Below are 24387 nucleotides of genomic sequence, written 5' to 3'. Positions count from 1 at the left end.
CAGAATATGTGCTTCCAATTTAGGTAAAAATAAAACTACAGCAAATAAATATATAACCTTCAATACAAGTAAGAATCATTTTACATATAAGTGAAAGTGACAACTGCCTGCCTGTTACAGGGTCAGGTGAAGAAGTAAAAATGCCCCCTGGGTAATTCCTGCGATGATGTGAGTCCTTCCTGGAACTTATTTATCACACAGTAAAGAAGAGTAGGATGTTCTTTCTCGAATATTTTTCTTGGGACTTAAATTATAAACCTCAATCACTGACAAGGTGGCATTTTTAGATTAAGCCATGGGAAATCTAGCATGATTTACAAATACAACAGTCTAAGAATAACAGCCTTCCTGCCATCTGTGATTGGCATCATTATTATAGACTCTATTATAATCTTATCTCATTGTCCAAAAAAGCTATTCATTCAGCGACTAAGCTCACGTCAAAGACCAGGCAGAGTTTACTTACTTGCAGAAAAAAACGCTTTTGAAAAACACAATCTCATTGCATAGACAGAACCAAGAGTGTCTATGACATGGTGCAAGGTGCTTATAAGTTGGCAGTAAATGAAGTCAAAACAGAAATACCAGCTGAGAAGGTGTTTAATCTTCAAGGTGTGAGGTATTATATTCTAGCACTCTCTCTGACTGATATCAGACATGCAGGGAAAAACTAACTAAAACATATGGGAAAAGTGCACTTGTGTCCCTTTGATGTCTGTGTTGGCAAAGCACCTCAGCCTTCACATCCAGTCTTTAATACAACAGCTGAAGTTCCTGGTTTGTAAATAAAGGAAGCTAAGAGATTGCTCTGTGATGTCTGTAGCACACACAAAAACGTAACTTCAATAGATGCCTGAAACCACTCATCTCAACATACACACACACACAAACACACACACAAACACCTCTTAGAATTATCTTGTAAGGAACTCCATACCTGCTTCTACCACGGCCTGCAATTTTCAAATAATTTTTATTGTGGAAAGCTAATGAATTCCTACAAACCCTTCAGCACCCCTTTTTTTCGCCATGAAGGAGAGAGAGAATACAGCAGAACGTCCATATATTTAAATGTTCAGAGAAGTTGGAGTCCCTCTTTCCCATAAGGAAGAAACTGAAGGCCATAAACACATTGTTAATAAAGCCAATACAGGTATCTACAAAAGGAATGATCAATGAAATGCATAACTAGCTTTTCAGCAGAAGTCAGGGACAGACGTAGTAGCATCAAGCAAAAACAAGAAAAAAATGACAGATTTTGTCAATGATTCAGGCACTTCCGAAAGTGTCCTGGCCTCCAAATCCATAAAGGGAATAGGGGCCTGCCAGAGACCCAAAGTGAAGAGGTTACTCTTGACACCAGAAAATCCAATCTTCATGTACTTGGATCGACCTTCCAGGTGGCTCATTTTGAGAAGCACACAGCTCAGGGTGTGCAGACAGCAAGTCCTCTCCCCTCAGTAAGGATGCTCATGTGAGCTTCCACACTCCTCTAGACCTCATGCCATCTCATACCAATAATGGGTGAAACCTAGAAGACAGTGAAATGGATCTGTGTTTTGTAAGCTGATCTATTCCATTCACCCAAGACAGATGTGTAGAATTTTAGGAACTCAGGATTAAAACAGAAATTTGAGATCACTTAATCCCAACCCCGCCCAATAAGAGAATTTCTTTTTTTTTATTTTTTTATTTTTTATTTTATTATTATTATACTTTAAGTTTTAGGGTACATGTGCACAATGTGCAGGTTAGTTACATATGTATACATGTGCCATGCTGGTGTGCTGCGCCCATTAACTCGTCATTTAGCATTAGGTATATTTCCCAATGCTATCCCTCCCCCCTCCCCCCACCCCACAACAGTCCCCAGAGTGTGATGTTCCCCTTCCTGTGCCCATGTGTTCTCATTGTTCAATTCCCACCTATGAATGAGAATATGCAGTGTTTGGTTTTTTGTTCTTGCGATAGTTTACTGAGAATGATGATTTCCAATTTCATCCATGTCCCTACAAAGGACATGAACTCATCCTTTTTTATGGCTAAATAGTATTCCATGGTGTACATGTGCCACATTTTCTTAATCCAGTCTATCATTGTTGGACATTTGGCTTGGTTCCAAGTCTTTGCTATTGTGAATAGTGCCGCAATAAACATACGTGTGCATGTGTCTTTATAGCAGCATGATTTATAATCCTTCTGGTATATACCCAGTAATGGGATGGCTGGGTCAAATGGTATTTCTAGTTCTAGATCCCTGAGGAATCGCCACACTGACTTCCACAATGGTTGAACTAGTTTACAGTCCCACCAACAGTGTAAAAGTATTCCTATTTCTCCACATCCTCTCCAGCACCTGTTGTTTCCTGACTTTTTAATGATTGCCATTCTAACTGGTGTGAGATGGTATCTCATTGTGGTTTTGATTTGCATTTCTCTGATAGCCAGTGATGGTGAGCATTTTTTCATGTGTTTTTTGGCTGCATAAATGTCTTCTTTTGAGAAGTGTCTGTTCATGTCCTTCGCCCACTTTTTGATGGGGTTGTTTGTTTTTTTCTTGTAAATTTGTTGGAGTTCATTGTAGATTCTGGATATTAGCTCTTTGTCAGATGAGTAGGTTGTGAAAATTTTCTCCCATTTTGTAGGTTGCCTGTTCACTCTGATGGTAGTTTCTTTTTAAAGGACTCTTCAGGCTGTGGTGGTGGTTCTGCTTTGACCTCAGTCCACTACGTACATTGAGAACACGTAGTTATTACTGATGGTCCAAATTTGGGCCACTGTAAATTTTAAGAAAAATCGTCCTTCCTTGAGCTGATATCTGGTTCCCTGTGTTTTATACCTGGAGATTCTGGCTGATCTAAGAGAGGAAAAAGACAGAGACAAGAAGCATTTTTTAAGAGGTCATAAGTCAACTATTACAGTTTTTAGTTCTAAAAAGTTTCTAATATTGTCATCAAGTATATCAACACCCAATTTTTAGGACATGATACATTTTTTAGAAAATTGTCAGTCTCTTAGTGTGGTACCATTCATATTAACTATTATTTCTTAAATATTACTGATGGAAATTCTGCAATTGTGTTTGTAAATCCTTTCAGTAAACTATAGGATAATTTAATTAAAATTAAGATGATTTCATGTAAAAGAGATTAGTATATTTTAGACTTCAATTCTACTTTTTCAGCTGGAAAAGTAACTTTCCTGCTTTTGAATATGGAAGAAAAAACGTCAAATTGAGTTGTATCTTTCATCCAAAAGATACAGCATCTAGTGAAACAGTGGGCTTGTCTCTTCCGTGTTCATCTTGTGCCTCTGTAGCAGTCTTTTTCACAATTCTCTGCTCACTTTCATCTGTTTTGATGTTCTTCCAGACTTCTGCCACTTTTTCAATGCATGTAACAAGGCCCTCCTCATTCCAACTTTTGAGTCCTTTAAAACCTGAATTAATCACATTTCCTGTAAAGTGTCATTGATGTCTTTGTTTCTCTTTCCTTTATTTTTTTCCTCAAAATAATTAGTGATTTTACTCTCAGATTGTCACATGCTTATTTCTAAGACCTAATCTCCCTTCAAGAGTATCTGGTTTTATGATGTGCCTATCTCTTTTTTGTCAGCCTTGGGAGCCCAGCCTCTGTGAAATCTAGAGGTATCCTCGACTAGGACTAATATCTCTTTACTTTTGTTTTACGCATCCTAAGACATTTTCACCCAAGATGCTTATCTTTTACACAACTCAAAAATTGCTTTATTTCATGCTACCAATAAAGTCTTATCAGGTCTCTGTGTTATGACTCTCTATCTTAGAACTCTCATGTGAGAGGGTTTCATGAAGATGCATATTAATACGTGTATTTGAATTAAGAAATGAAGTCAGAATTTTTCTGACAGACAGTAAATCTATTTGGCTGATTGGTTTGAAATGATGATGGGCTTTGCCAAATAGGCAAATGATAAATATTTTCCATAAATTAATCCTGTAGTCCTGAGATTTTGACAATAATGTATTTAAAGTGCATGAAAAGAAAGCATTTAATCAAAACTAGTGCATTTGTTAGTAGATGTGTACCAAAATTAATAAAAGTTATTGAATACATCTCAACAAAGACTTTTTAATATACTTTCTATAAATTGAGCAAGAAAATAACCCTAATAACAGAGTGACAAATCATTTCGCAAATCAGGATCCAAATGGAAGAGAACTTAATTGAATTGTCAGCTGACAGATAATTAAAAATATTTTTGATGATATATTACTAGAAGGATTTTTGGCACATAACTTGGAAGGCACATAACTTCAAAGAATTGAATGACATTGCTCTGCTAAAACTCCTTCCATTTCTATCTATTTATTTATGATAACAAGCTTTCTCAGTGCTTACATATATATAAAATATAAAAATATGAATATAATTGATGTTGAATCTCACCTCAACCTGATAATAATTAATATTTATCCAGGAATAGGCTATTCTTTTTATTAAGGGATTTATTTTTAGTATGGTTTACTTTTTACCTTTAGTAAGTATTTATCAAAATTTATATTATGTTGTTTTGATCAATTATGTACTACTAATAATTTTCATAAAACTAAATATGGAAGAAACTTAGAACTTTATTGTCAGAAAACTAAAAATAATTAAATTTTAATTTATACATATATCTTTGTTGCAGAGATATATGATAGGTGACCAATAAAATACTTTCAGAAATATAAAAGTATATTGCATTAGGGTAAAAGTTTACAAGAGAAGCATGGAAATATGAGTTCAAAGAAGAAAACAAAGACAAATTTCCCAACTCCTAAGAATTTCTTTATGTATTTTTAAATAAATGCTAACACAGGTGTCTTGAATCACAGGATTTCAAAACTGGAAAAAAAATTAAAGGTTAACTATTTAAACTGCTCTTCATGCTTATTTGCCTTATTACTCCGAATAATTCTGAACAATTTTGTATGTCTTCAAACACTCGATTGACTTCCAATTTTTTTTCTATATTAAGTTTAAATGGTTACCAAAGATACAATTTCTGGTGCAATAGAAATATTGACATTTAAAATTCAAAAAAAACAATTATATTACTTTTTAAAATATAACCCATGGGAACCTAAACACTAAGATAATTTGACACTACCATCATCTCTGTCCTTCATATCTTAGGTGTACTACTGCAATATCACTTCTTTTCTATTATCCTCTTCGAATGCTTCCCTCATTCTGCAGCTATCAACGGATTTTCATAAAGTCAAAATTTTTTCTAAACTTATTTTTTAAACTCTATTTCTTTTTTTTGACAGAAACTTTTTTTATAGATATATCATAGTTGTGCATATTTGGGGAGAATATGTGATATTTTTATGTATACAAGAGGTAATGATCAAATCAGGGTAACTGGGATATTCATCACCTCAAACATGGATGTATCTTCAGTCCCATCCCTTCCCAAATATTAGATTCTTACAGTCCTCATTCCAGAATAAACATATGTATAAAGCACATCTACTGCAGGCATTAAATATATAGGAAAGGCACTTGGCACTAAATCATATATAAGTAAACATCAAAATAATAGAGAAACTATATAGTGTCTTGATGCTTGATTTTTTTAAAAGTTCTTCCTGACATGGTTCAACAGCTGATCAAATATTTACAACCTGGTATATTGAATGTCCTTGAAAAGTATAATCTATTCCTCAGTTACCATTAGATCAGTACACTCCTAATATTTTGTTTGGTTCTTTAGCTAACACATGTTGACATTTACTGGAATTAAAGAACAAGGTTGCCAAAGACTCTTATATATTGTCCAACCCTTTATCCCAAATCTTTCCTGGTTAACATTCTCAACTGACTCATGGTAGCCCTAAATTGAAAGGGTAATGTTGCTGGAACTAGATTATGGGCCCCTTTACATTGGTCTGCAGGTGAGAATGTAAACAAGTCAAACTCTGGTGGTACAGCTAAAAATGGAGATAGCTGCAAATGGAATGGAACAATAAGATAACTTACCTTCCTCGTCCACCAAGAATATTTACTTGCTGCAATTCCACCATTTTTCTTCTCTTTGCTGAAAATCTCCTTCATTTGGGAATGAAGAGTGTGAGTAGTAAAAAACAATGATTGGAAATCCCATACCTGTGCTCTAGGTCTGCTTCTGCCTCTAACCAGCTGTGAGTCCATAAAAAGCCATACCTTCCATGGATTGTAACACAACGATGGCTAATGCCCTATCTCTCCTAAAATTTTGTAATATTAGGAATTTAAGCATTCATAAATGATCTTTTTCTCCTCGGCATATATAACCAAATCAAATGCTAAGCCTATAGAAATCACACATAAATGTAGGTAACACACTTATATACAGGCACTGTATTTAGTGTTAAAGCCAATCTTCCTTCTATCTAGTGTTAAGGAGATTGGTCTCCACATAATATCCTACATGACCCACTGATGAGTAAATACACAGAACTCAGAGAAATACTTTAATTAAAGTGGTATAATTTATTTAATCAACTATATGAAACTAAAATATGGTTATTTTCAAATGCAACACTCATTTCCATAGACATCTCTTGCGTTTTTCTTCCTAAACAAACTTTACATTACTCCTACTTGGCAAACTCACCTTGAACATCTTCGTGATTCAATCGTATCTATGTTCTCAAGGAGCTCTGCCAGCATTCATGGTTTTGGCTGCTACCTAACCCTGTTGTCACAGATGTCGTCTTTCTTACCTTATATCAAATCACTCCTCCTCTTTTTGATAAAACTGCAGAGTGTCTTTCACATTCAATCATACAAAAAGGTTTAATCTTCATAACTAACAAATATGTATATTACAGACAAGAATGAGGAGGTTTTCGTCATTCTTCCATTTTTTTCACATAATCTGTTTTATACTCTACAACCAGATTATTTAATATACATTTCTTGGTGATTTAACAGAACATTTTCTTTTCTTTTGTTTTTTTTTTTTTTTTTTTTGAGATAGAGTTTTGCTCTTTCACCCAGGCTGGAGTGCAATGGCAAAAAGTGGCGTGATCTCAGCTCACTGCAACCTCCGCCTTCCAGTTTCAACCAATCCTCCTGTCTCAGCTTCCCAAGTACCTGGGACTACAGGCATGCACCATGATGCCTGGATAATTTTTGTATTTTTAGTAGAGACAGGGTTTCACCATGTTGGCCAGGATGGTCTCAAACTCCTGACCTTGTGATCCATCCACCTCAGCCTCCCAAAGTGCTGGGATTACAGGCATGAACCACTACGCCTGGCCAATAGAACACTTTCTAATAACTTGTTTGAAAACCTTATTCAAATACATTACTAATTTGAGTCTTTTAATTAGTCTGGGACATAAAAAGGCAAATGTAATCCTCATTTTATAGATGAGGAAGGAGAGGCAAGAAGGTGAAGATAGATAAGCAACAGTATATCCCAGGATGCCAGAAGTATTAACCCCATTAACATTTGCTGCATCCTCCCACTACTAAATACTGTGCTTGTTGTATTTTCATCTTCTTTCTAAAATCAGCTCAACTTCAGTACCTATTGTCTGTAAGTCTTTTTATTCCAAACTTATTTGATTTGTTAAGTAAACATTAATCAGCTTCTACTACTACATGTGAGACTCTAGGGCTACAATGGTGTACAAAAGTGACATGGTCCCTGATCTCATGGAGCTTGGACCAGAGGAAAAAGACATTGCTTGAATAATTCAAAAAGCAAATGGATATTACAACTCTGGCAGTGCTGGACAGTAGACGTAATCGGTGCTATCAGACTCTGTACTTGGAAGATTGGAGATACTCAGAGGAGTTAGGGGAGGCTATTCTGAAAACAGAACACTTGAGCTTTGGTTGAACAATGAGGCAGAGTTCACTAGATGATAAGAGAGGGAGAGAGGAAACAATACGTGCAAAAGCTGTTACTCAGAGGAAGCCTGGAAAGTGGGGAATGAGGGAAGAAGCCCAATGTGAAGGGAATCCAGACACTATGGAAGAGCATAATTTGAGATGAGACCTGAGCAGAATTAGGGGCCAGGCTTTGTACAGTTTTAGAGCCAAAGTTAAGGAGTTTTGCCTTTATCCAAAAAGCAATGGAATTGTATCATTTCATTTACAAGAAATGTACTGAGTAGGCAAATACATAGAGACAAAAAGTAGATGTCCAGGGCTGAGGGGAGCTGAGAGAATGGAGAGTGACTATTAATGGGTAGGAGGATTCTTTGGGGATGATGAAAATATTCTAAAATTAGATACTAGTGATGATTACAAAATTCTGTGAATATACTATAAAGCACTGAATTATATACTTTAAAAGGGTCAATTTTATATTACATAAACTTTATCTTAATAAAGTTATTACAAATTAGAAATGGGAGTGCATAAAAGATTTTAAGAAGGGGATTCTCCAAATAGACACAATAAAAAATGATAAAGGGGGCCAGGCACAGTGGCTCATGCCTGTAATCCCAGCACTTTGTGAGGCTGAGGCAGGTGGATCACCTGAGGTCAGGAATTCGAGACCAGCCTGACCAACATGGTGAAACCTAGTCTTTACTAGAAATACAAAATTAGCTGGGCATAGTGGCACATGCCTGTAATCCCAGCTACTTGAGAGGCTGAGGCAGGAGAATCACTGGAACCCAGGAGGTGGAGGTTGCAGTGAGCCAAGATCACACCATTGCACTCCACCTGGGGCAACAAGAATGAAACTCCATCTCAAAAGAAAAAAAAAATGATAAAGGGGATATCACCACTGACCCTATAGAAATACAACCAACCATCAGAGAATACTATAAACAGCTCTGCAAATAAACTAGAAAATCTAGACAAAATGGATAAATTCCTGGACACATAAGCCCTCCTAAGACTCAACCAAGAAGAAGTTGAATCCCTGAACAGATGAATAACAAGTTCTGAAATTGAGGCAGTAATAAATAGTGTACCAGCAAAAAAAACCCAGGAAAAGATGGATTTATGGCTGAATTCTACCGGAAGTACAAGAAGAGCTGATACCCTTTCTTCCCTGATGAACATTGATGCAAATGTTCTCAATAAAATACTGGAAAACCAGATACAACAACACATCAAAAAGCTTATCCACCGTGATCAAGTTGGCTTCATCCCTGGGATGCAAGGCTAGTTCAACATACACAAATGAATAAACATAATTCATCACATAAACAGATCTAAAGACAAAAACCACAGGATTATCTCAATAGATGCAGAAAAGGCCTTTGATAAAATTCAACATTCATTTATGTTAAAAACTCTCAGTAAACTAGGTATTGAAGGAACATACCTCAAAATACTAAGAGCCATTTATGACAAACCCAAAGCCAATATCATACTGAAAGTGCAAAAGTTAGAAGCATTCCCCTTGAAAACTGGCATAAGACAAGGATGCCCTCTCTCACCACTCCTATTCAACAGAGTATTGGAAGTTCTGGCCAGGGCAATCTGTCAAGATAAAGAAATAAAGAGCACTCAAATAGGAAGAGAGGAAGTCAAATTGTCTTTGTTTGCAGATGACATAATTCTGTATCTAGAAAACCCCTTCATCTCAGCCCAAAAGCTTCTTAAGCTGATAAGCAACTTCAGCAAAGTCTTAGGATACAAAATCAATGTGCAAAAGTCACAAGCATTCCTATACACCAACAACAGGCAAGCAGGTGCCAAATCATGAATGAACACCCATTCTCAATTGTTACAAAGAGAATAAAATTCCTAGGAATACAGCTAACAAGGGAAGTGAAGGACCTCTTCCAGGAGAACCACAAACCACTCACTATTCAAGGAAATCAGAGAGGACACAAACAAATGGAAAAACATTCTATGCTCATGGATAGGAAGAATTAACATTATGAAAATGGCCATACTGCCCAACATAATTTATACATTCAATGCTATTCCCATTAAACTACCATTTACATTCTTAATGGAATTAGAAGAAACTATTTAAAAATTCATATGGAACCAAAAAAGATCTCATATGGACAAGACAAAAGCTTCAGGCATCACACTACTGGACTTCAAACTATACTACAAGGCTACAGTAACCAAAACATCATGGTACTGATAAAAAAGCAAACACATAGACAAATGGAACAGAATAGGGAACTCAGAAATAAGACTGCACATCTACAATTATCTGATCTTCAATATACTGGACAAAAACAAGCAATAGGGAAAGGATTGCCTATTTAAATAAAAGCGAAGTAGCTATTATTGGATCTCCTAAACTACCCAAGTTTGTAAGGAAAAATAAAAGTCTTTATAAAATTAAAAATAAAAATGTAATTGCCTATATCCTTATTACCTTAACCTATTTTACTTTTCTATATTTCCTACATATATAAGTATTATGCATTGTTCCAAGCAATGAATATAATATATTTTCTCCAAATAGCAATTTTTTATATTCATAATTTTTCAGCTTTGCTGCTGAACATGTAGTTCCACTTACTTTTTTTTCTTCTTGCTACTCTAGTTATTATAATAAATACTGTATTTTTCAAGCAAACAAAAAACGATGCTGGGAGAACTGGCCAGCCATATGCAGAAAATTGAAACTGGACCCCTTCCTTACATCTCATACAAAAATGAACTCAAGATGGATCAAAGACATAAATGTAAAACCCCAAACTATAAAAACCCCAGAAGAAAATCTAGGCAATACCATTCAGGACGTAGGCACAGGCAAAGATTTCATGACGAAAACATCAAAAGCAATTGCAACAAAAGCAAAAATTGACAAATGGGATCTGATTAAACTAAAGACCTTCTGCATAGCAAAAGAAACATCATCAGAATGAACAGACAACCTACTGAATGGGAGAAAATCTTTGCAATCTATCCATCTGATAAAGGTCTAATATCCAGAATCTATAAGGAACTTAAACAAATTCATAAGAAAAAAATCAAACAACCCATTAAAAAATGGCAAAGGATATGAACAGACACTTCTTAAAAGAAGACATTTGTGTGGCCAAAAAACACAAGAAAAAAAGCTCAACATCACTAATCATTAGAGAAATGCAAATCAAAACCACAGTGAGATACCATCTCACATCAGTCAGAACAGTGATTATTAAAAAGTCAAGAAACAACAGATGCTGGCAAGGCTGTGGAGAAATAAGAGTGCTTTTACACTGTTGGTGAGAATGTAAATTAGTTCAACCATTGGGGAAGACAGTGTGGCAATTCCTCAAAGACCTAGAACCAGAAATACCATTTGACCCAGCAATCTCATTATTGGGTATATACCTAAAGGAATATAAATCATTCTATTATAAAAATACATGCACATGTATGTTCATTGCAGCACTATTCAATAGCAAAGACACAGAATCAACCCAAACACCCATCAATGATAGGCTGGATAAAAGAAAATGTGGTACATATACACCATGGAATACTGTGCAGCCATAAAAAGGAACGAGCTCATTTGCTTTTCAGGGACATAGATGAAGCTGGAAGTCATTATCCTCAGCAAACTAACACAGTAACAGAAAACCAAACACCATATGTTCTCACTTATAAGTGGGAGCTGAACAATGAGAACACATGGACACAGGGTGGGGAACAACACACACTGGGGCCTGTTGAGGGGGTGGGAGGAGGGAGAGCATCAGGATAAATAGCTAATGCACTGGGGCTAAATACCTACATGATGGGTTGATAGGTGCAGCAAACTACCATGGCACACGTTTACCTATGTAACAAACCTGCACATGTATCCCAGAACTTAAAATAAAACAAAATAATTTTAAAAAAAAAAGAAGGGGATTCTCTTGATCATATTAGACTTTTGAGAGGATCACTCTGGCTTCAGTGTAAAAAAACAGATTTTAGAGTGGAAAAAAAAGACAACTTTAATGATCCAAATGAAAGAAATTTAGAAAGAAAAACCAGTAGGAACATTGTTAGAGTAAGTATCAAATACAAATGAAAAGGAGATGTCAAAGTATGCCCTTAGAACTCAGGCTTGAACAAGCGAATGGAAGTTGGTACCATTCATTGACTTGGTGTTGTGAGAAAATGATCAGATTTTGAGAAGGGGATAAATATTGAGTTCAATTTTTTGTTACATTGAGTTTGAGGCTCCCTGGAGAGATGTCAAATGAGAATTGGATATATGAATCTGGAACTGACAGTAATGTTTTTAGTAAAGAGAAAATTTATGAGTCTTCTGCATATAAGTTAAAATAACAGTCATGGATATAAGTGAAACAGCCTGGAAAAAGAATATAAGGTGAAAAGATGTCATAGTCCATTTGGACAGGTATAACAAAATACCATGAACTGAGTAGCTTATAAATAAAAGATATTTATTTCTCACAGTTCTAGAGTTTGGAAAAATCAAGATTAAGGCACTGGCAGATTAATGTCTGTGTAAGGTCCATGTTCTGGTTCACACACAAGGCTGTCTGGCTGTGTCCTCACATAGTTGAAGGGGCAAAGGAGCTCCCTTCAGCCTATTTTATTAGGGCACAAATAAAATAGTATCCTGTGAGTTAATCAGTTCCCAAAAGACCCTACTTCCTAAGACAATCACCTTGGGATTTAGGATTTTAACATATGAATTTATGGGGAAGCAAACATTTAGAATATAGCAGGAAAGAAGCTGTCTAGGACTAACCATTGAGGAACTCCAGATTCTGTCAACTAAAGAAAAAGTATAAGTCTGTGATGAGAAAATAAACAAAAGCCAGAGAGTTAGGGAAAGAACCAGGAGAATGTTGTGTCATAGAGGCCAAGGAGAGCATTTCTAAAAGGAAATATTTGTCAGGTGGATAGAATATTTCTGAGAAGTTACATGAGATAAGGACCAAAAAAAAATCTATTGCAATAAGTTGGTAACATTACCAAAAGCTGTTTCACTATGGAGTGATTGGGCCAGATCCAGATTAGGGTAGTATATTAGTCCGTTCTCACATTGCTATAAAAAACTACCTGAGACTGGGTAATTTATAAAGAAAAGAGGTTTCGTTGGCTCACATTTCCACAGGCCTTATAGGAAGCATGGCTGGAGAAGCCTCAGCTAACTTGCAATTGTGGCAGAAGGGTGAAAGGGAAGCAAGCACATCTTCACATGGTGGCAAGAGAGAAAGAGAGCAAAGGAGTAAGTGCCACTCACTTTTAAACCATCAGATTTCAGGAGAACTCACTCACTATCATGAGAACAGCAAGGGGGGAAATCTGCCCCCATGATCCAATCACCTCCTACCAGGTCCCTCCCCCAACATTGGGAATTACAATTCAACATTAGATTTGGATGGGGACACACAGCCAAAGTTTATCAGGTAGGTTAATGAGTGGGAAATGAGGGAATGAGCAAAAACTAGTATAAATAAGTTTGCTGCTGCTGTTGTTGTTTTGTTGTTGTTGTTTGAGATGGAGTCTCACTCTGTCACCCAGGATGGAGTGCAGTGGCAGGATCTCTGCTCACTGCAACCTCCGCCTCCCGGGTTCAAGTGATTCTCTTGCCTCAGCCTCCTGAGTAGCTGGGACCACGCCCAGCTAATTTTTTGTATTTTTAGTAGAGACAGGGTTTCACCTGTGTGAGCCAGGATGCTCTCTATCTCCTGACCTCGTGATCCACCCGCTTCGGCCTCCCAAAGTGCTGGGATTACAGGTGTGAGCCATTGCGCCCAGCCTGCCGTTGTTGTTTTAACAGTTTGTCTGAGAACAGAAGAGAGATAGGGCAATAGCTACAAGCAGGGGAGAGTCATTGTTATGACATATTTTTATTGAGGTATTGTGAGTATAGTATAAAAACAATGGGACACATTCAGTTGAGTGATAAAGGGTTGAAACAATTCAAGAAACAAAGGATAATTCATGGTATAAGTTTCTTGAAAATGTGGGAATGACAGATTCCAAAGCTATGGTGCAAGGATTAAATAGATCCTGTAAAACAAGAAAGCCGGAGGCTAGAGGAACTGTAGAGGACAGCTCAGATGTGTAGGATCTGATATGAGGCCAGTCCCATCTGATCATTCAGTTTTGTCTGTGAGGTAGATACAATCTGCTTAGGATATGCGAAGCCAAAGGAAAGCAAGGTAAAAGCTATTGGAGATGTGAAAATAAAGGAGAATACATTTTTATGTAACGAGTAAGAGAATGAGGCAACCAGAAAAACAGACTGTTAAGCATTGATGTAGACGCTTCCCTCTACACACTTCCTCCAACACTGCTAAGCTGCTCTGGTGAAGTTATGGTGTGGAGAATGCCAATAGCTGGGGTTTTCTAAAGTAAAAGTTTGGTCAGCTGCTTAACTTAAAAAAAAAAAAAAAAACCCAGACAAGATAGTTCAAGGTAATGAAAAGAGAGTTAATGGACCATATAATATCAACTAGAAAATGAACAAAAATATTTTTATTTTTCCATTTATTTTATCTTTTCTTATACTGGAAAATAGAAGAAAATAAGTGACAGAATTTGAAAAACCCTACTATTACAAATATATGACCTCCCTTTTTTGTGCAGGCTTGATGTCTTTAAACTTAAGTCTTTTGTATTTAACGTATTACAAAATCAAAAATATAACCGGTATAGCTAAAAGATCACAGCTATCAGGAGAGCTGAAGTCTAAACTCAAACTTTCTAATAATTTGTAACTTCAAGACTCAACTAAAACCTCATCTTCATTATACAGCATTCCCTGATTTCTTTTTGCTTTGCCATTTTCATCCAGGATCACACAGCACCAAATGGAAACCTCTATGACAGCCCTCAACCTATAGTCCTACATAGCTGCCTACCTCTAGTTCCTCCACTAGATTATGAGTTGTTTGAAAGGGAAGATATTTTCTTCTTTCACTTTACTAAATACTTGGCCCATATTAAGCAGCCAAAGAAAATGTGTGGTTTGCAATCAAATACTGAAATTTTTGGGGGGAAAATTATTAAATTGGTAACATAATTAAAACTGCAAATTGGTGCCCCAAAAAAGCAGCACAGAATTCTATGCTAGAAAAAAATTAACAAAAGAGGTAAAAGAAAAACTTGTGACTTTTCCTGACTTAATTGAGGTATCTCTAACCCCACAGTATAATGAAAGTGCATGCATAAACAGAAGTAAATGAAAAGGACTAGCAGTGGCAAAAGGCTAGCAGTGGCAAAAGGCTAGCACAGGCAGCAATAGTAGGAAAGGCAGACACACTTGCACAATAATACTAAAGCTTAAATCAGATGAAGAAGGAGCTTGCAGGGCCACGGAGCCAAGATATTTTCAGATCTTGAATGGAAAGATATTACTAGATATTTTATGGAAAAAGCCAAGCCAGAAATACAATTCAAGGAGGATGAGGAGGAAACACATTGTGAACCATGCTGCAATTTGGCTCCCATTTACCTAGAATTCAGAAAGATTTGACCAATCCTAGGTGAATAGGATTGTTAATAAACAAGCTTTCCTGTGTAAAGAGTATGTAAAAATCAACAGTATGCTCGTAATTACACACATATAGACATCCAAGATTAATTTATTACTTTATAAGTTATTTACATGGTTATTTTAATTTGATTCCTTTATTTCCTTCATTTCAGGGGCTCTGCAGGAAAACTTACTTACCATGACCCTGATGCTCAAGCAGGGACTTCCGAAGATTGTATGAACTCAACTGCGAGACAGCTGCCATGAAGAATTCAGGAATAGCAGAGTAACTGAGTTTTACCCAATCCCAGCTAATATTGCTTTGGAATAATACTGAATGTTGAGGGGGAACATCAGAAACTATTGGAGCAGTTTTCACTGCTATTCATTTGCATAGTACAAAGAATATTTTCTTTTGGTAGATGCCACCCCATAAAAGTTTGCACTGATCTATACTTCTCCTGTATATGAGAGTGTTTGAAATCTATTTATAGCTAAACTGAAAATTTCACCCTAACCAGACTGGCTTGAGAAGCCCTTGTCAGTTGGGACTTTGCAAATTAAAAGAATCTATGATCTACCATTTAGAAAATCCATCATGTCCTTTTCCCTCACTTTAACCTTGTCTCAAAAGTTTGACAAATCACACATCACAATAAGGAGTTTGAAATCTGCACTAAGTCTAATCTTGTTATCTTCCATTGCTCCCTTATCATTTCATATATTTCTCTGACTTATCTCTTTTGTCCTAGAGGTCTGTAACATATACCTACTCCTAGTAGCTTTATTTTTAAACCTTTTATAAAACCTAACTTTCTCTCCTAAATGTATTCTTCTTATGTGAAAATTAGTCAATAATCCTCCCATTTATACTCCTTCATCACTCTATTTGCAAACACATTGCACAATAATGTTTTAAATTTTTCTGTTATCCTGCAGCAATAAGACCTTTTTTATATATCAAATCTTTATATCTCATAATTTTTTCCATCGCCCATGCTGTGTGTTTTGTTTATAATACTACCAGCCTACAGGTACAGACACTCAATAATTTTCATTTCCTTTTCTTGTCTAACTTTGTCCAGATTTATTTGGATTATTATTCCTTCTCTTATTTGTCTCAATGCAGAAATATAAAAGTAAAGGTGTCACCTCCCAGTTCATTTTCCATATATATGAAAAGTCTAGATGCCTAACCCACAAAAGTAAGCATTTTTATGTTTTTATTCACATCAGTTCTCTTGGCTATCAGGACCATCAATGTAATGTGGCAGAGCAGTGTGGATCAGTTTTTCCTTCCTTTGCTAGAGGCCCAAGTGCTTGTCAGATGCTGGAACCATTAATTTCAGCTACTATGGCTCAGACAGAGCAGCCATCAGACTGCTTGCCTCTACTTTCTCCAGTGGAAAAGTCTGCAGGAAAGGGGCATTTAATCATTACTTCCACAATGTGCTCCACAAAAAACAGGTCAATCAGGAAGTAGTTTGGGGAAATTCTGCCTATTACTCCATAGACATCCAAATAGGTAAATCTAAGACTCTGAGAAGTTCAGCAATGAAGAATACTATTTCACTTAGTTTAACCTTGAATTTCCTACTCTTCTTATTTTTGAGAACATTTTTTGTATTGTTCACATGGGTAAAAACTATTAGCATTTGATGAACCAAGCTTTAAGAAACAATTCTCTGGAAGCCTTTAGATTAAGAACCAGGGCCAATTTGTATGCACCTAAGATTAATACCCTTTACACCACCAGACAGATCTTTCCAGGACAAAATTTTCTCAAGTTTCTTTTCTCCTAAGACTTCTGCAAGAAGTTTTATTTATTACATAAGGTTAAAAGGCATTAAATTAATTGTCCAATGGCTGATAAATGACAGAGCTTGAATTTGAACACTGATCTATGCTGACTTTATAATCTGAAATTTTGGGTAGGTCGAGGCAGTTTAAATGAATATCAGTCTCTAAAAAAACTACAAGACTTTTTAATGGTTTTTGGAACATAAAAAAATTTGAAAACCAGTCTAAGTATTATTTTACTGTTCAGTCATTTCAACACATTCAGACATAATAGCATTATTTTAGACTCTACTTGAAAGATGATCTGTTTTCTCATATATTTGAGCATAACTAGATAACCCAACTCTTTGAGGGGAGACACTGAGGGTTCTGCCTTCAATTCATTGCCTGTTTTAATGGAGTAGGGAGGACAGACCTTTATAACCTGTCTTAGAAATGATTGGAAGAGATGGTTATCCAATCAACCTTGATTATTTAATATGAATTATTTTTAAGGGACAGGTTCTTCCCAGGTCTTTCACAGCCACATTAATGAAACTGCAGGCTGGCCCAATTTCTGGATAAAGAGTTTGCAAGAGACTTTATAAATATCATGTGATATAGTTGTGACGATGATACAAAAATCTGTCTTTCTGAGGAACAAACACCCAGATCTTGATGGGATTGACTTTAGGTACAATTTGTTAATCTCATATAAGAGAAGAAAAGCCAACTGTATTATGAGTATTGCGGGACTTCAGGCTTTCGAAAAGGAACTTGAGCAATGATATCCTGTGTAAGTGTATAACACCTCATGTGATATATATGCTATATATTAGCTGTATATATTGCTATAAGTATTGCTATTTGTATTACTACATAGCTTATATTTTATATGTACTGCTTTTTATCTTATCTATTGGTATTCTCTCACATAGTCTTCAGTTCAATCAGGCCATCTTCCCACTGACTACTCCATGTCTGTGGCCACCACCAAGCCCTCGAAATTCTTATGCATGCTTGGCTATGTCCTCCCATCCAATTGTCCTTCACAGAAAGTTTGTCCTGATGGTCTGCATTACAATCTTCACCACTTCTTTAGTCCTTAAATTTTTTAATGTCACATGTGTACATTTTGCCTTTTTATTGAGATTATAAATTACTTGAGAATACAGAACAGAAACCAAATAATTTTATATCCCCCCCACCACTGAGTGCTTAGCATAGGGCTAATGGCTTCACTCTACTGCAAAAGAGTTAGATATTATTTGGTGGACCCCAAAGGCAAATATCCAACCTTATTCCTGTTTTAATTACCCAGGTTAGGTCAGACAATTTAACAGGCTGTTTGAGCACTGCTTTGTCCAACATGTTGTCAGACACCCTGCAAATATGGAGATATGAACTATGTAATGTGAACCCTCAACTAATTAAGGGGTTTAGTGTGTATGTGTTTCTAGAATGAATAATTAACAGAAGCAATTTGAAAGCCTCGCCCATGCTAATGTGGTAGAAGATGGGGTTGGATTTGATTTCTCTTCTGTGTTTCCTTTGAAAGCATTCACAACCAAGCCACCATCCTTTATACTACATTTATAGGTATGTCATGTCTGGAGCCTCTGAGGTGGAAATTATGACAGTTACTCTAGAAGCAGTGATAGAGAGATAATTAAAAAATAATTAACAAGAATAATTAGCATGGGGCCAAGGGAGGAGAGCTTTTATTTCATCAGCTAGTTGGATGTGATTAAATGTGTAGAGACCACAGCTAGAAAAGTACCTTAATATGGCAATATGAAAAAAACTACTATTTTTCATTTTCATTTCATTTTCCTTCTTTTCTCTTCCCCTGATAGTCAGCAAGAAGTGGCTGCCGTGATCTTCACTCCCTTTTGAAAAATGCCATCCAGCATCTCTCACAGCTTATCTCCATTTGACCAAAGACGTAACTACACAGCTTCAATGAAAACACAGTAGTGGAACATCAGGACCTGTCAGCATAATTCTCCTGGAGGTTGTGTATTAGGTGATTACCTTGGCACCAACTAAGGAAAAAGAAAAGAACGAAGAAGGCAAAGACAGTGAACAGCAGTAGGATTTTTATTTGTTGTTTCTTATCATGTTTTACTTTCCTAAGAGCAGGACTAAACTATACTGGTAAAAGAACAGAAGTGTTAACATTCACTTGCAGCCTGTAAGGTGTTCTCAACACTGATTGTCTTATAATTGGACAAGACAGCATACAATTTCATCCAGTAATTTCTCTGTTACAGGGAAGCTGTACAAACTCAAGAACAGTCCCCTGCTGAGAGAAAAGCCCTTAGTTAAACAAGTCAGTCAGCCTGGAAGAGCACACACGTTGCAGTCAGACTGACCCAGGCGAAAAACTTGCCTCTGCCACATCTAGTACTAGTTGAATGGCCTTGGGCAAAATACTTTCTGTCTCTGAACTGAAACTAGCTCATCTGTAAAATGGTGATAATACTACCTACCTAGCCTGGTGTTCCTATTATCATCTATTTTAATGCTACTCTGATAATAATAACAACCATTGCTATTATCAATTTACTTAATCTCTCTGAACCTCTTCCTTACCAGCAAAATGAAGATAATACTTATAGGTTTATTACAAGAATCAAATGAGGCTCTCAAGAAAAGTTACCTCCCCAGGCTATGTCATTTATCAATATCCACTTAGTGAAAAACTATGGAAAGTTAGAAGGTAAATGAATTCTAGACTTACATTTATTGAGAGAAAAAAAAAAAAAAACTCTAGGCCAGGCGCGATGGCTCATACCTGTAATCCCAGCACTTTGGGAGGCCGAGGTAGGCAGACTACTTGAAGCCAGGAGTTCAAAACCAGCCTGGCCAACATGGTGAAACCCCATCTCTACTAAAAAATGCAAAAATTAGCTGGGCACACTGGTGCACGCCTGTAATCCCAGCTACTCCGGAGGCTAGGGCATAAGAATTGCCTGAACCTGGGAAGCAGAAATTGCAGTGAGCTGAGATTGCACCACTGCACTCCAGCCTGGGCAACAGAATGGGCTATGTCTCAAAAAGATAATTTTAAAAATCTGAAGACATGATATAGCTACAGATATAGGCATCAGGACAGTGACTTTTATGTATTCTAAGAACCTGCACATAGAAGCATTTGGTTATTTTTGTTTGTTTACTTTATTATTTGTTTTGTTTGTTTTCTTATTTCAGCAGATACAAGAAACCACGCTATCTCTTAGGTCCTAGATATTTGTCAAGGCATAAAAATATAATTAACACATTATCGAGCAATGCTGTTTCTCCCAGAACTTGATAGCACTGTGGAATGAGGAGACAGAAAACATAAAGAAATGGGTGAAGCCTTTGGCAGTGATTGTAATGGTCGGCAGGAAATAACTTGTGACAATTTGCATTCTTTAGATTAGTTTTTCAGATGCAACTTGCCTGGAGGATATTTCAGACAGAAAGTAGAGAAGGCAGTAACCAATCACATGAGAGGTTACAAAAATGATTGACCTGTCTGAAATAAACATCATAGAAAAAGAGTTTATGGAAATTTATGTTAATCATATCTGTAGCCAGGGTTCACTGGGTTCTCTGGATTATAACATAACCCAGTCTTGGCTTGCAGATTAGAAAACTTTACTAGGCTCATGATGTATGTCAGCATGATTCATTCATTCATTCAACACACACATTTGAGCATGTACCCTATGTCAGTCATTACCCTCCTGGACTAGTCTGGTGGAGAAGAGGCAAGAAAATACCATCTCAAGTCAAGCACAAATAAATAAACATAAAGAAAGCTTTATATAGATTAAAACCCCTATCTCCTTAGCCACCAATATCTTATAATACACAGTAGAGATAGTATCAGAGAAGGAGAGACTGAAAGTGCAAATGAGTCTTTTCCCTCTAAGTAAGAGATGTTTGCCTTTGCTGGTTTCATGCAGTTACCTTACTTTTCCTGTGAGTTTTCGGCCCCTTATATAGCACTACCCATTAGCTCTGAAAAAGTCCCAGATAGGCCTGCTAGCACCCAACACGTTAGAACCAAGCAAACTTCTCAAATTCTTTCCTGTCCAAAAATGCTAAGACTAAACATTCCAGCTCAGATGATGTCACTAAACTTTAATTACAGTGTTTTATACTTAATACTCAGATATTTATTGGCTGAATAAGTGAACAACAAAAGGTTCTGGAATAGAAGAAGACAAAGAAAGCTTCAGAATGAGAAAATATTTTCAGAGGAACAAAACGAGGAATACAGACTTAGGCAAGCTGGCTACCTCCATAAACTGGGTGTTCTTCATAGTTCATTTCAATTCTGCCTGAGATTCTCCCTTTTAAAACATCCACAACTGCTAGAAAAAAGAGAGCTAACAGTTGGAGGACATTAAAGCTGATTACTGATAGATTGCATTAACATGCAAAGCAATTAGGAACCACTGAAGAGTATTAACATGATGGGCTGATGCTTTGTGTACCAATCATAATTCTGAATCTGTGAAAGTAAACTCCATATGCAGCCAGCCTTAGACTCTGAGGTGCAGGACTTCAAAAATGCTATTTGTCAATATGCTTCACCTCTGTGACCTCTTCACATAACAAAGCTTCAGGCCTGTACCTGTCTAACCAAACAGCCACCTCCCACTTTCCTAGTCCACTATGATTGGCTGAATACTATAGCAGAAGACTTTTCTACTGAGGTCACCATAAATTTATGACTCCCCATCTTATATGATCTTTAAAATTGCCAAATAATCTTTTTGCCCATCTACATTTATCGCTAGCTCTCATTTTCCTCAACTGTTAGTCCAAACACCTCATTTATACACCATCTGCCACCATTTCTCTCATCATTCTCAGATGGTCATATGGCTTCCTGGTTCATAAGTTAAGTAAGGCCTGTGAGAAATGCCTCAATTTTATTTACCCTTCCTAATATCACAGATATTCCCACTCTTCTTTTTTCCTTTATTGAGATAGCTCTTGTTCCATCCATGCTAATCCTTCAACCTTTGTGCCCCTGGTAAATCACTCCATCAATTATCCCATCTTTCTCCTGTATTTCAGCCTTTTCATGTTTAGTAGCTGTATAAAAATATGTTCAAATCTCTCCTACTTAAAAAAAAACACAGACCTATAATCCACCCATTATCTTAACATATATTACAAAAATTGCTTTCTGGAAATATTGTACCATTTTAAGAATGGATTTTCTTTAATATAAAACTGACGATGCTAATTGGCTTATAATTACTCAATGGATACCTATTGAATAATACAAATTCTCTAGTACAGCATACTAGGTCTTATGATCTGTCTACAACTCAGAGTTCTTCCATACTTTATACCCCCATCACCCTTAGGCACCCTGTGAAATACTGAACTACTTCACTTGACATTCTCTATCCCACTTCGTATTCACAACGTGTTTTGCTCTTCCTAGTATATAATCCAGGTTACAAAATAGTAGTCTCGGGCAATTCTCCTCAGAAGGAGATGGTGGGTAAGGCAGCAGCCTAAGGCCTGGCTTGTTCATTGTCGCTCTGAAAGAGCTTTAAAGTTTTCTTATAAACAATAGTAATTACTAAAGGTTTGTAAACAGGGTAGTATTATTAGGTTTCAAGTAGATCACTTTATATGAGAACAGATTTCAAAGAGGACAGGAAGGTGAAACTAGTTAGAAGTTGGCTAATTTGTCCAAGCAAGACCTGATGGGTGCTGAAATCATAGCAGTTGAGATGTGGCCTCAAAAAAGTACAAGGTGGAATATCACAGAAGTCATAGGTGAAACAGGAGAATACATTAACAAAGAGTTTCTCCTTAACCAGATTTTACTGGGGCTCCTCTGAGTCCTCTTTTGGAGGAGGCCCCGACTTTGAGCTCTGTCCTAGACCTGCTTCGTCCAGTTTTAGCAAAAATCCTGCTGGTATGTGATCATCCTCAGTTTAGCCAAAATCCTTTTAGCTTTGGTTTTCCTCTTAGTAATTTTCCATCCACTGACACCCATCCTGCTCCTGCTCCTTGGCTATAAATTCCCACTTTTCCTTATTATAGTTGGAGTCCCATCACTCTGTCCTGCTACAAAGCCCCATTGTAGCCATCCCCCTGAATAGTCAGTCTTAGCCAATTTTAACACTTGTCTTTAATGAGTGGCATGAAAACTTTTTTCTTTAACAACACTGTCACAGAAACCAAGAGTATAGGGAGTCCTACATGAGAATCCATGATCCTGGCATCAAATACTATGAAGAAGGGATCAAAAAATGTGGCTATTGGAGTTGATAATCAAGGAATCACTTTTAATCTAAACAACAGTAGTTACAATAGAGTAGGAGCAGAAACAAGAGTTTAGAGTTGAAGAGTGAATGGGAGACAGATCAGTGGGTGGCGAGTACTTTTCAAGAAGTTTGAATAGAAGGGAGGTGAAATAGGCTAGATAGGTGTAGAAGCTCTATACAGAGTCACGGGTTGGTGCGGATGAGAAAGATATTTGTATATTTATAGACTGAAGGAGGGCTTAGAAAACTTTTTCTTAAAGGACCAGATAGTAAATATTTTAGACTCAGACCATGAGGTTTCTATCACAACTGTTCAACCAAAAAAGCAGCCAAAAATAATATGTAAACAAATGGGTACAGTTATGTTCCTATAAAACTTTACTGACAAAAAAAATATGCCAGCAGGCTCTCTGGCCAGAGTTTGCTGGCCCCTAAGTGACACCAGGCAGACAGAGAGGGTGAGATCTAGGGCCAAATAATGACCTTAAATAAAAAACAGAATAGAGACACATACCTGTCAACAGAAGATGGATTAACATTAACTAAAAACTTGAGCACTTAGTTAAAATATCAATTAAATCTTTTAGAATTTTGAAGTCACATTTCTTCTAAAATGGAACCCAATTGTTTCTAAGATGGTTTTTTATAACACCCTAAAGAAAAAAAAAACTACTAAAATGATTTGGATATTTTAAATTCTCAATCACAATCAATCGGATATTAACTCTTAGAAATTCAGAAATACCACTAATGATCACAGCAAGGACCTCACCATTTCACGCTGCCTAAACCTGCTAAAACACAGACTCTCCACTGCCTGTTCGAAAAGGAAGGCCTTATTTAAAAAGAAGGATCACATTGTCCTTTCTCAATCCCAGATCTACAGATATTTTGCTTGAAAAGCTGATTATGGAAACCTGGATTATTTCCATAACTA

The 24387-nt window shown here is 36.6% G+C and overlaps 1 protein-coding gene and 1 long non-coding RNA gene across 2 annotated transcripts in view; both read right to left on the bottom strand.

Moving 5' to 3' along the window:
• Window positions 1–24387, bottom strand: part of LOC112133872 (uncharacterized) — a 319730-nt gene that overhangs the window by 148726 nt on the left and 146617 nt on the right. The gene's annotated exons all lie outside the window — the stretch shown is intronic.
• Window positions 1909–24387, bottom strand: part of LOC134761550 (uncharacterized) — a 90584-nt gene continuing 68105 nt past the window's right edge. The window contains exons 2-3 of the long non-coding RNA XR_010140333.1: window positions 6009–6077; window positions 1909–2857 (exon numbers count right to left, since the gene is read on the bottom strand). This is a non-coding gene — a long non-coding RNA (uncharacterized LOC134761550). The remainder of the gene's footprint in view (window positions 2858–6008; window positions 6078–24387) is intronic.

The sequence above is a fragment of the Pongo abelii genome, chromosome 5 (assembly GCF_028885655.2).
Source record: "Pongo abelii isolate AG06213 chromosome 5, NHGRI_mPonAbe1-v2.0_pri, whole genome shotgun sequence".
Lineage (NCBI taxonomy): Eukaryota > Metazoa > Chordata > Mammalia > Primates > Hominidae > Pongo > Pongo abelii.
Note: the sequence above shows the minus strand (reverse complement) of the source record. Positions and strands in the feature narration are given on the sequence as shown.